This window comes from Mytilus trossulus, chromosome 7 (genome assembly GCF_036588685.1).
Source record: "Mytilus trossulus isolate FHL-02 chromosome 7, PNRI_Mtr1.1.1.hap1, whole genome shotgun sequence".
In the NCBI taxonomy this organism is placed as follows: domain Eukaryota; kingdom Metazoa; phylum Mollusca; class Bivalvia; order Mytilida; family Mytilidae; genus Mytilus; species Mytilus trossulus.
Window position 1 is genome coordinate 1,791,131 of NC_086379.1, and position 12,891 is coordinate 1,804,021.

Below are 12,891 nucleotides of genomic sequence, written 5' to 3' on the forward strand. Positions count from 1 at the left end.
TAATTGATAATACATTTGACCTTTTTAGCTGCTTTCAAAAATGCATATAAACAAATGAAGTAATGTTTTTTAGATTTGTATATCGACCTAATAAGATATTCAATCCATTTTTTTTCTTAGTTGCGTAACAAAATCAGATAGCTGAGCTAACCTCGTTTATTAGCAATCTGAGAAAAGGGAAATGACAGATAGAATCGTTGTGGCTGTACATGTTCAAATAGACTATGCCATTCTGAAATTTACGAGAAGTAATTCTAGTTGACACTAAAACAATATGGCAAAAGAAATATCACATAAAAACAATCAGATTGAACGTTAATTCTCCCTCAAGGTGACTGGTGAATAGTGCTATGGTCTGTTTGATTAGTCATATTTCTATTCACAAAAAAAACTTTTCATAGTGTGGCGTATATGCTGAGTATACAAGTACGCTACGAAATAGAAGAAACCTCGGCTAAACTCGTTTTTCAACGAGTTTCTTAAGCTCGTTCAATAACGATAAATAATTTCTTACAATGTACTTCAAATCAAATTGAATATTTAGGTGTCGAGTCCACAACGAGTTAGTAGAGATGACATCTGTTCAACAAAATCTCGAATACTGTATTCACTCAAATCGCAGATATACATCCTTATCAAGAACGTTAAAATGCTCTTGGCATGACGTGTGTCACTTCGCACGCACGATAGTTATAAGTTGAAAAGTTTATTTTTTATGATCTTGCACAGTGGCGTACAGCTGCTGTTGACTTGTTAGTTCCCGAGGGTATCACTAGATGAGAAGTCATTGCTCCGGTTATGACAAGCTTTATAGAACATCTTTCCTTTTTACTCCTGGCCGGGATACTTTTTTTTTTTAAATTATTTAGAAACAAAGATCCAAACTCGTTGACCTTAGATTGATCTTGGTTATTCTTTTATGTCCTATTGTGGTCATTTAGTTCTAAACACGTTCTAGTACATACATGCATTCTTGCTTCACATATTTGGGTTGTAATGTTTCTGATGAACGTGACTACAAATTTGCACCGTGAAGCGTTAAATATTTCGGAATTTTGGGCCCTTAACGTTCTAAACTTTAACTTGTTTGATTTGAGATCACTGAGGAGTCTTTGTAGACGAAACACTCCTGGTATCTATGTTATGTTTATCGACTTGCTTGATTTGGGTTATATGTTTTTGTCTTTTTTTGGTCATACATTTTTTCACATGTTCATAAAATTGAGAATGGAAATGGGTAATGTTTTAAAGAGACAACAACCCAACCATTTAAAAAACAACAGCAGAAGGTCACCAATAGGTCTTCAATGTTGCGAGAAATTCCCGCACCCTGAGGCGTCCTTCAGCTGGCCCCTAAACATATATATACTAGTTCAGTGATAATGAACGCCATACTTATTTGTATATAAAGATAAGTATTCGCTTATTGATTTGATGAAACGGGGAACACGATTGGTTCGTTTCCTTTCTTCTATAAAGGAAAGCAACAATTCCACGTATGTAAACCCTACCCTTTAGGATGATTACAGACAACAATTCCACGTATGTAAACCCTACCCTTTAGGATGTTTACAGACAACAATTCCACGTATGTAAACCCTACCCTTTAGGATGATTACAGACAACAATTCCACGTATGTAAACCCTACCCTTTAGGATGATTACAGACAACAATTCCACGTATGTAAACCCTACCCTTTAGGATGATTACAGACAACAATTCCACGTATGTAAACCCTACCCTTTAGGACGATTACAGACAACAATTCCACGTATGTAAACCCTACCCTTTAGGATGATTACAGACAACAATTCCACGTATGTAAACCCTACCCTTTAGGATGATTACAGACAACAATTCCACGTATGTAAACCCTACCCTTTAGGATGATTACAGACAACAATTCCACGTATGTAAACCCTACCCTTTAGGATGATTACAGACAACAATTCCACGTATGTAAACCCTACCCTTTAGGATGATTACAGACAACAATTCCACGTATGTAAACCCTACCCTTTAGGATGATTACAGACAACAATTCCACGTATGTAAACCCTACCCTTTAGGATGATTACAGACAACAATTCCACGTATGTAAACCCTACCCTTTAGGATGATTACAGACAACAATTCCACGTATGTAAACCCTACCCTTTAGGATGATTACAGACAACAATTCCACGTATGTAAACCCTACCCTTTAGGATGATTACAGACAACAATTCCACGTATGTAAACCCTACCCTTTAGGATGATTACAGACAACAATTCCACGTATGTAAACCCTACCCTTTAGGATGATTACAGACAACAATTCCACGTATGTAAACCCTACCCTTTAGGATGATTACAGACAACGAATAGATAAACCTCCTTTTGTAAAATCATCCAAAATTAAAAATTCATTCGTTTAATACGATTGAGCTATTGATTTTACCATTTTATAAAGGACTTTACGTTCTGGATTTCTCTCGGAGTTCGGTATTTTTGTTATTTGACTTGAACGTCAGCATTTATACAAATGTCTTTAGATGGAATTCTTTGAAATCATTTTCCTATTTTAGAAATGTTATTGTATGATATTAAAAATCAAATGTCATTGTTAAAGTAATTAAGGTAAATGATGACCAGAAATCGTGTTGTTAGAATCCTGGCAAGTTCGTATCATTTCCTTCAGCAACGTAAAATAGTGATTTACTTTCTGACAACAGGAAATTATGATAGTACGATATGTATTATTAAAATTATATTATTGAATGAACCCTTTACTGAGCTGGGAGCATCATTTGGTTGCTGTAGACTGCGACAATTATATTGGAAGCTGATTATATTACATGATTATCCATGATAGCGGTTTCGTTAATATAAATACACAGATAAAGCCTATCCCAATTTGTACAGAAATAGCTTTCGATATCTGTTATGGTGGTGTCTAGAACAGAACAACTGACAAATCAGGTTAATGTTACAAGTATGGAAACGGCTAAATCTGATAGTGCGAGTTAGTAACATTATTATCGAAAAGTAAAAAAAAAAAACCGACCTCAAATGAAAATTCAAATCGGAAAGTACTAAATAAAATGACAAAATCAAAAGCTAAAAATACATCAAATGATGGAAACAACTGTCATATTCCGGACTTGGTACAGGCATTGTCTTTATGTAGCAAATTATAAATTGAACCAGGTTTTATTGTTAGCTAAACCTATCACTGGTATGACAATCGAATATAATCCTACACAAAGAGAAATCTACTGTGGATTCATTTATTTTCGTGGGTATTAATTTTCGTGGATTAAGGAAAACTTACAATTTCGTGGATATTTGAATTCGTGGTTTGCCGATTTCTGTGTACAAAGCGTATAGGAAATTTGTAATTCGTTGAATATATGAATTCGTGGTTCACCTGTACCCACGAAAGCCACGAAAATTGGTATCCAACGAATAATAATGAATCCACAGTATATCTGATGTTGCAAATACATATTCAATAAAAAAACGAATAAATGTTTTTAGATTGGACCGACAATAAATATGAAACTGGAAAATAAAATATACATATTAAACTCGTATATAAACATGATAAATATAAAACTGTTGATTAAAAATGTGCAATTTTACAACAAGAAAAAACTAAGCTGCAACTAAACTGCAACAAACTATCTATGATGAGATTTCAAATTGACAGAAAACAAACAAATACTCGACATCAATTTATTCATTAAAAATAGTCAAATTTTACAATAACGTAGTTAAGCTTTTGACTGACCTTCAGAAATCAAATATTCGACAAATTTGTATTAGTAAATGACATACCAATTATTCGAGATGAACATGTCTTCCCAAATGTAACACTACTTGAATAGCTAACAAAGTGTTTAAAAGCAGAATACAACTGCACTGCAATGATAAATCGACACTTAGGTCGTTAGCTCGGTGACATATTCAAGTTGCTGACAATTCTTTGTGTGTGGTCATTTTAACCTATGGTGATTTGTTGTCGCGAACTATTGTTTTGGACGGAGATATCTTCGTATCATACAGCTTCTTCGTCAAGATGCCGTACATGCACAAATTTCAAGCGATATTTGACATTTCAACACCATTTGGAACGTAAATTAACTAATGAAAAATCAAATGAATTGAAAACTCGGAAGTTGCAGAACACCCTTGGATACTTGTTGAATATAATATAATCTGACCAATGCATGTATCTTTAAAAAAAAAACGTTCAATCTCACAGTTGGTTTGTAAGATTTCCTAGCGTTTAAAGTTTTGGATTTTTTATTGCTGTATGATAGAATGCGCTGTTATAAAAAAAAAAGATGAAATAAAATCGTGCATATAAAATATGCTTTTACATATAAAATGAACTTTGAGTCATTCAACAACAATGAAGAAAAATACACCCATGACAGAATACATTGCTTTAAAGTAAAAGAAAAATAACACTTTCAAAAAATTATTTATATGTTCGCGCCTCAAATCGATCAAAAATTCCATTATTCATTCCAATGCAACTCACATTAGTTAACTGCATTCCACAGAAAATTATGCTAACTTGATCGGAGCTTATTGTGCACGGCTATTTTACTTTTCAAGATGGCACAAAAAAGATATATGTGTATTAGTACTGTTTCTGACATAAATATGTATTAATTGTTCGATTTTATTTCTAGCTGACAAATACATCTTCAACCTCTGGCGACGAAGAAGTACATTTCCTGAGCGGGTTTCCGGTTTAATTCACTTCCCATATATATTGATACATTAGACACATTTATCTTCAATTACATACGGGAAATCAGAATTGACAATGGTTCTCTGAAATTAATATTTTTTTTCAATATATATTTATTCTATTCTAACATGTACAGTCTAGGTGGCCAAGCTAAGTGCTCTAGAGCAATGGATATAGTACAGACGGTGTTGCTTCAATATCTCATTAGTATGAGTTCGAACCCCGGCGAGAGAGTAACTAAAATTTGTCTCCTCCAATAGACGTACTTAAATATTGATATCAGCGTTATAACTGAGAACTGAATCGTGCTTAAAGAACAAGAAGATACTACGGTAAAATTTCAAATGGCAACCCCTCTTTAATTTGGAAATGGAAATAACACAAATTCAAACACGTAGACCGTACACTTCTGATGAAACTAAAGAACGATCACTGAGGAAGACATACTACACTAAAGGGAGGGGGTTGACCTATATAAATTTCCTTTAATAATACTACAGATTACAAGAAGACAATACTAATATATGTATTTAACAAAACATGATCGGACACTCTCGAAAAGTGCTGAAGTGACTAACATAAATCATTGAACAAATATCACCATAGATACCAGGATTGTAATAATCTATGAATATAAATAGCATTGAGGATAAAAAAAAAAAGAAAATTTGCCAAACACAGCTAAGGGACGACATAAAAAAAATAATGAAGGATAAAAAACTTAGTTCAAATAGTCTGAGGTGGGGGTGTCAAATTGCTGCAACTTTTGTGTAAATTGACTTCAATTTTACATACATCCTACACAGGGAATTTTCATTCACATCAATTTTACGTGAATTTAAATTCATGTGAATCTCACGTGAAATTCACGTGAATTTCACCTCAAACGAGCTTATACATGAAACTCATGTGAAATCAGTTTATGTGAGTTTCACATGAATCTCATGTGAAATTCACGTGAACTCCACATGAAAATTACATGAAATTTGTTCACGTGAAATTCACATGAATTTTTAAGATATAGTATTTCAAACAACATCTAAAATTTTTAATTTCAAGTAAAATCATGAAAAATACCAATATTTTTTTTGGAATTTATGTTAAATTTTTCACCGGAGAATCACGTAAATCTCAAGTCACGTGAAATTCACATGAAAAGCTTCACGTGAGTTTCATGTATAAGCTCGTTTGAGGTGAATCTCACATGAAACTTTTCACGTGAATTTCATGTGAGATTCATATGAAATTAACGTGAGCAAATTTTGCCTGTGTAATTGATCAATAATTTTTTCCCAAATTAAGTTAAGAGAGGGGTAGGGGATTCAGTGAAAAAACTATATGAATTAAGTTTGTTATCCTTCATTGAACTTTTGATGTCGTCCCTTAGCAATCTACATTTGACCAACTTGTCCACGAAGATTGGCTGATAACACACATAAATATGATAACTGGAATCTCAATACTGGACAGTGTAATTGCGATTCGTGACAGCAAAATACTAGACAGCCATGCCAGTATGTCTAACTGCTTAACAGTAATGCCAGAACGTTAACATGCTTTACTATCGTGTCAGTTTGGTAAATAAAGGCAACAGTAGTATACCGCTGTTCAAAACTCGTAAATCGATGGACAAAGAAAATCGGGGTAACAAACTAACACTGAGGGAAACGTATTAAATATAAGAGGAGAACAACGACACAACATTAAAATGTAAAACACACATAAATGGACTTAGATATGTATTCAAAAAACATTGGTACCATTACAGCAACATACTAGACAGGCATACTAGTATGGCAAACAGACTAGACAGTCATGTCAGTATGGCAAACAGACTAGACAGTCATGCCAGTATGGCAAACAGACTAGACAGTCATGCCAGTATGGCAAACAGACTACACAGTCATGCCAGTATGGCAAACAGACTAGAGTACATGCCAGTATGGCAAACAGACTAGACAGTCATGCTAGTATGACAAACAGACACACACTAGACAGTCATGCCAATATGGCAAACAGACACATACTAGACAGTCATGCCAGTATGGCAAACAGACACATACTAGACAGTCATGCCAGTATGGCAAACAGACACATACTAGACAGTGATGCCAGTACAGCAACATACTAGACAGGCATGCAAAACAGACACACACAGAAACTGTAAACTAACCTAAAAAAGTATGCAAGACGCACAAACAACAAGTACAATAAAACCTAGCTTATATTTAACGTATACATTTAATCTGGGGAAAAGAACGTACAATATAATGTTCAATAAAGCACATAAGATACCAATAACACATTTTTTCGACAACTAACCGTTAGCAGTCTCACGTAATATAATATAGAGTTGACCACAAACGTCTTCAAGCTGGATTATAATTGATTTAAAAAGAAAAAGTCAGTCACCGTTTGCATTGAATAGTGTGAGTATTCATAATTATTATAATTACATATATATTTATTTCGCTACATTTTCGATTTTATAATGTACTCAACCCCCTTTCATAATCCCGTATTGGATAATAATTAAAAGAGGGGCGAAAGATATAAGGGGAACCTTCAAACCTTCAAACTCATAGATCGAAAATAAACTGACAACGCAATGACTAAAAAAACAGACAGTCAGACAAATAATAGTACGCAAGACACAATATAGAAGACTAAAGAGTTTTCATCTATTTTCATGTTTCTTATTATAATTTTATTAGGTTTTTAATAAGTTTTAAACATACCGTTTATACTTATATACTCAGATAAAGCCTTTTTGAACGTAATGTTCTTTTACTTCCTTCATAAACACAGCTCCCCGTTGTTTCATTAAAACATAAATAAGTTAAAACATTAAAATCTACAAGTTACCCCCGCACAGCTTAAACTGCTAAATACTGTCTTTTATAGTACACCCACAATCACGATTGATGAGGAAAAGTCTCCTTAATATGCAGACTCACTCTCAATAGATTACAATTTACGGTACTTTAACAAGAATAACAGCTAGAAATATTGAGACCTTTGACATTTAGAATCTCGAAGAATGTTAAGAGAGGGAAATTCTCACTCTAGAAACAAAAAGGAACATTGACATTTAAGAAGAAATAGCTCACTTGTCTTCTATCAGTTTATCTACTAACAGAAACTGCCATAACAATCGGAAACAAAACATTAATCTCTAAACTAGTTGCATGGTATGTTTACGACAACCGTTATTTTTGTTAAATAAAATCTGGACTGCTTTTAATGATACCATAAAAGAAACAATTACATTGTAACGAGACAAGAACAGAGAGAAGGTGTTAGTAAAGTGAAATAAAAATGAGTTGAGAAATTTCATAAATCTGTGAAATATACGATCTCATTTGCGTTTGCGTTATTTATCGCTAAGTCTGATTATTTAAACTGAATCATATTTATTAGTTTAGTAATTCTAAATAATTATTTTTCATATTCCGACACCTCTCTGAAATATGATATTATAGAAATTGCAAATCAAAAATAGGGGCTTGGATATATTTCGTTTCTGGAAGATCTCAAATTAAAGTTTTGTGCTTTGTAAATATAAGGATTTCCCTGATTTTAACAGATAAGAAGATATTAAGTTTTATACTTTAGGCTAAAATATGTGAATGAATATACAATATGTTTTAAATTGTCGGAAGACATGAAATAAATGTGAAGTAGATTTTAAAAAAGATAAGAAACCAGACTAGCCGAGCTTTTTCTGATTGCAGAGCGAATACAAATTAGTTTAAACGTGGACCGCGAAATGGACCCCAAACTTTTAGACAATCACACATAAATAAATATTATTATTACCGTTTTCTCAACATGAAGGAGGGGTAACAGGACACTTTATTTGTACAAGAAGTTGAATTATGTTTTTTTTCTATTAAATTTAAACTGTTATATCTTAACGGACTCAAACTTGGTGCCTTTTGCTCACACCGAACAAAAAGCTATAAAGGGCCGAAACATTACTATTTAAGTCTTTTTTGTATTTGAAAACTTAAGCTTTGATGACTGATTGGAGATTAACTCTGAATTTAATATCAGCTTTTTTTTTAATTTTAGACTCGTGGTGATTTAGTAAGAGCTTGAAAATAGAACAAAACCTATAGAATCTCCCCTCATAAAAGCAAAAAATGAAAAGTAATTTATATTTGCACTTTGTCTTTTATTCAATAATTCATGGAAAAATATTAGATGATATAATTCACAATAATAACATATGAACTTCAATATCAAAGCCTGAGGTATCGCATTTAATTCACAAGCAGTCATATTTTCCGGAAATGATTATTCTAGACAAGGCGATTAAACATGGCGTAGATGATTTAGAAATGATTTCAGTTATAGTTTTCTCTTCGCATTCCAATAAATTGTGTAATCATTTTATCGCTGTAGCCACCATTAATGGCGATATAAATCAGGAATAGATCTCGAGACTCTCTAACCCATTGTTAATCACTGCTAAATGAAAGGGGATTGGCTTTTAGTTAAACCGTTTGAAATATGACCTGTTTGTCTTACGGTACAACCAATAACCAAACTGTGAATGAAGAAAAACACGACAATTATAGTTTGTCAATAACCGTATTGTTACTAGAGGGAATTGATCTTGGAGACGACGAAGACTTATTAAATAAAACATGGAGGATTCCAGGCAAGAATATAAAACTGAAAGAAATGACAATATTAATTACTTTAATGGCTAATAGAATACTTGTTTTTGTTTAAATGCTTTTAGGGAACGATTTTAGTACGATGTAATAATCAAGTTAAGCGGAAGCAGGGCAAAAATATATGTTGTCTACACTGATAATAACATTTGAAATTTCTTTGATGAAATATTTTTTGTTTTTGTTGAATGTAACCTTTTTCTCCTGGAATTAGTTGGCACATATAAATAGTTTTCTATTAAAAACATAGCAAGCGACATTAAATGTTTGTTAAAATTGGTTTGTTCGGCTTGAAGGACAAACCGCGAAATTCAAGCAATAAGGATAGAAGATAACAATTAAAATTAGCAAAACCATAGATTGACGTGAACACACAATACAATTCCGAACAAATAAACAGCAGACCACAAAACACACAACAAAAGACTGAAGAATGAAAAACACGACCTAATCTAAAGCGGTTTTAAAGTAAAAAAAGTCCAGATCACGACACCAACCTTGTTATCCCTTTGAAAAACCGTTGTAGAGGCATCATACATAAACTAGTTGATATATTCCACAGTTGTGTAATACTTAGATTTGGTCAAAATAGTTGCCTAGTGTGAGATATATCAATAAACTCCTATGCGTCATAGGTATTTTATCTAAATCGCATTTTATTGATAAATACGTCTTTTGTGCAACTGCATGGTAAACGCTAGATCTCCCGTTTTATTTTATCGAAGCATGTTCGTCAAAAACTATTAAAAGTCCATGTTTTATTAGGTGTAATACTACCATTGATTTCCCCTATTAGTCTTTTCAAAAAATTTGGCATAATTTACCTTTGTTTCAAATGAAGAAATACTTGGCATAAGTTTTATCCTGTCTAGTACTGTAGGAAAATTTCATGTAAAATTTCATTGCACATAACAAATTACCATCACTGAAGGTTATCCAAACAAATGTTTCCTCTTATCTAACACGTGTACAAGCTTTAGTAACATTCAAATATTTATTGTCATATAAACTCTGATTTTTCAACTCTGAACAGTAACCATGTAACCTTTAGTTTAAAAAATGTTCTTTAGAAACCAAAAAATACAAATATAATGGTGCTTTGAAATACCCAAGATAAATGTTTATCTCCCATCAATGTTTTATTACAATAAAATGTAGGATTAATTACCTAACTGTCAAATTCAAGGTAATATTTTTTTCCGACCTTTTGTCGTAAACAACCGGATGTGACGTACCATAATTTGGTGTTATTACGCCTCTAAGGAGCACGAACTTTTGATCGTCAGACTGCTTAAACAATATTTGATTGTTTATGTGTATGTGCAAGTTTATGATAGAAAAAGAATCACTTTCCATCTAGAGAACAACTAAACTGATTTAAATATGAAAGTTATCATAATTATAGCTGAACTTTGAACATATGATTTTTATTTTGATCGTCAGGTTGCTTAACCAACACCTGATTGTTACATAACTCACTTATTGTAAATCTGCAATGTACAAGTTTATGATTGAAAAAATGTACAAAACATCTTCTATGAAGAACTAAAATAATTTACATTTCAAAGATATCATCAGATCTATTCTTCAAACATAATTTTGTTTTGTGGACAGATACAAAACGTTAGTTGTGAGTCACATCGCTTGATTTTCCTTATTTTGTATATTTTGCCACATTTAAAAAAGTATTTATTAATTATGTTTTGAGGTATGATACGAGTATTTAACTTGAGTCTTGAATTAACCAATCTTTTCTTACATTAGATAAATTGTATCAATCAATAAATAGCAACTTAAAAGCGGATACTTGGATCTTGATATTTGGTGCAGCAATCCATTTTTTATGTGTGTCACTATGATGTCAACATGTTTGACTATAGTAGGTTAATCATACAGTACAGTATACAGTTCTCTCTCAAAGGTTTAAAACCTTGCAACACTTGTATGTCTGTTATTATGTTTTAATAAACTGCAAACTCTAACATGTGTAAGTACTACCAACTACAACACCTGTTTTTATTGGTGTCTTATTCCATTTGTTCCGTTGGTTGACATAGTCTATCATTTGATTTTGCATTTCCTGTATTTCGGTAGTTTTGTTAACACTTTTTGTCTCATTCAGGAACCGCATGCGTGCTGATTTTATCGCGTATGTTCATGAATCTGTGTATACAAATGTAAAAATGTAAAAAGATTCAATATTAAGGAATACACATTTAATACGCTTCATTTCGACCCTGTGATATAGTTGTCTCGTTGGCAGCCACATCGTATCATGTATTTGGATCTGTTATCCAAACGAAAATATGTTCCGGATGTACTACTATCATGTTTCTGGATACTATATTACCAGCAATCTAGATATATATACTCGTTTTATATCTCAATGTCATCGTATATCTTCTTTCAGAGAAATACCAAATTGCTTTGAATGACAACAAAACTATCTACTATGAAAACCTATCTGGTGATTTGTGTATTATAGTTACGGAAATATAGACACTGGTTTCAGGATTGTTTGTAGGCCTAGAAACGGTGTGAAACATTATAAATACAAGGCGTAGGTTTTTCAGCAAACAAATATTTCCAAGAAATGACAAACCTGTATAATTACCCCAGAGAAACATTCAACTTGATAAGTATCTATAGGAAATATATTATAGATGGGTTGTAACGGAGATATCTTAACAAACTGGTAGTTGGCGTGGAATTTTCCTTTTTTTCTTACCGCAGGAGCACGCGTCTTGTATATATAAACGTAAACAATGTTATCATATTACTGTGTCAGTTGCCGCTGCTTTTGTATTGATATGATACTAATATCTGTGAACAGATCTGCTGAAAAAGTGTAAAAAACGTGAAGTGTATAAATTATAAGGGTTATATATTACTGCAATGTAAGAGCTATCTTGGTCTTAAACATTTTAAGGTCAATAGAGTTTGATATATTTTTATACTTTTGAATTTTCAATTTTTCGTGACGTGAACGAAATTTTGAAAATCAAAAATGATGCATCATAGAAAAATCCGTATCTATACTTTATAGCTATTGAGCGTATATATATATATATATATAAAATGGTATATATATAGGCTGAGAAGAATTACAACTGCTTATATTTTTCAGAGGGTGATCCGTTAGTTAAGAAATCTTTAAATTTATCGTACACCTTGAAATTTTCTATAGAAATAATACATTGGTTAACTGTATACGTTTATATGTAATCTCATGATCGTCATACATACTCGTAGTCCTTTTTCGTTTTTTTTTTCGTTTGAAAAGTTTGTCACTAGTCATTTTTGTGGGGCTCTTTATAGCTTAATGTTCAGTGTGAGCCAATGCTGCGTTTTGAAGACCGACCGTTGACCTATAATGATTGAAATCCGAAATTGTGCTTGGATGAATAGTTGTCGCATTGGCACTCAAACATCATCTTCTTATATCTATCTTAATGCACCGATTA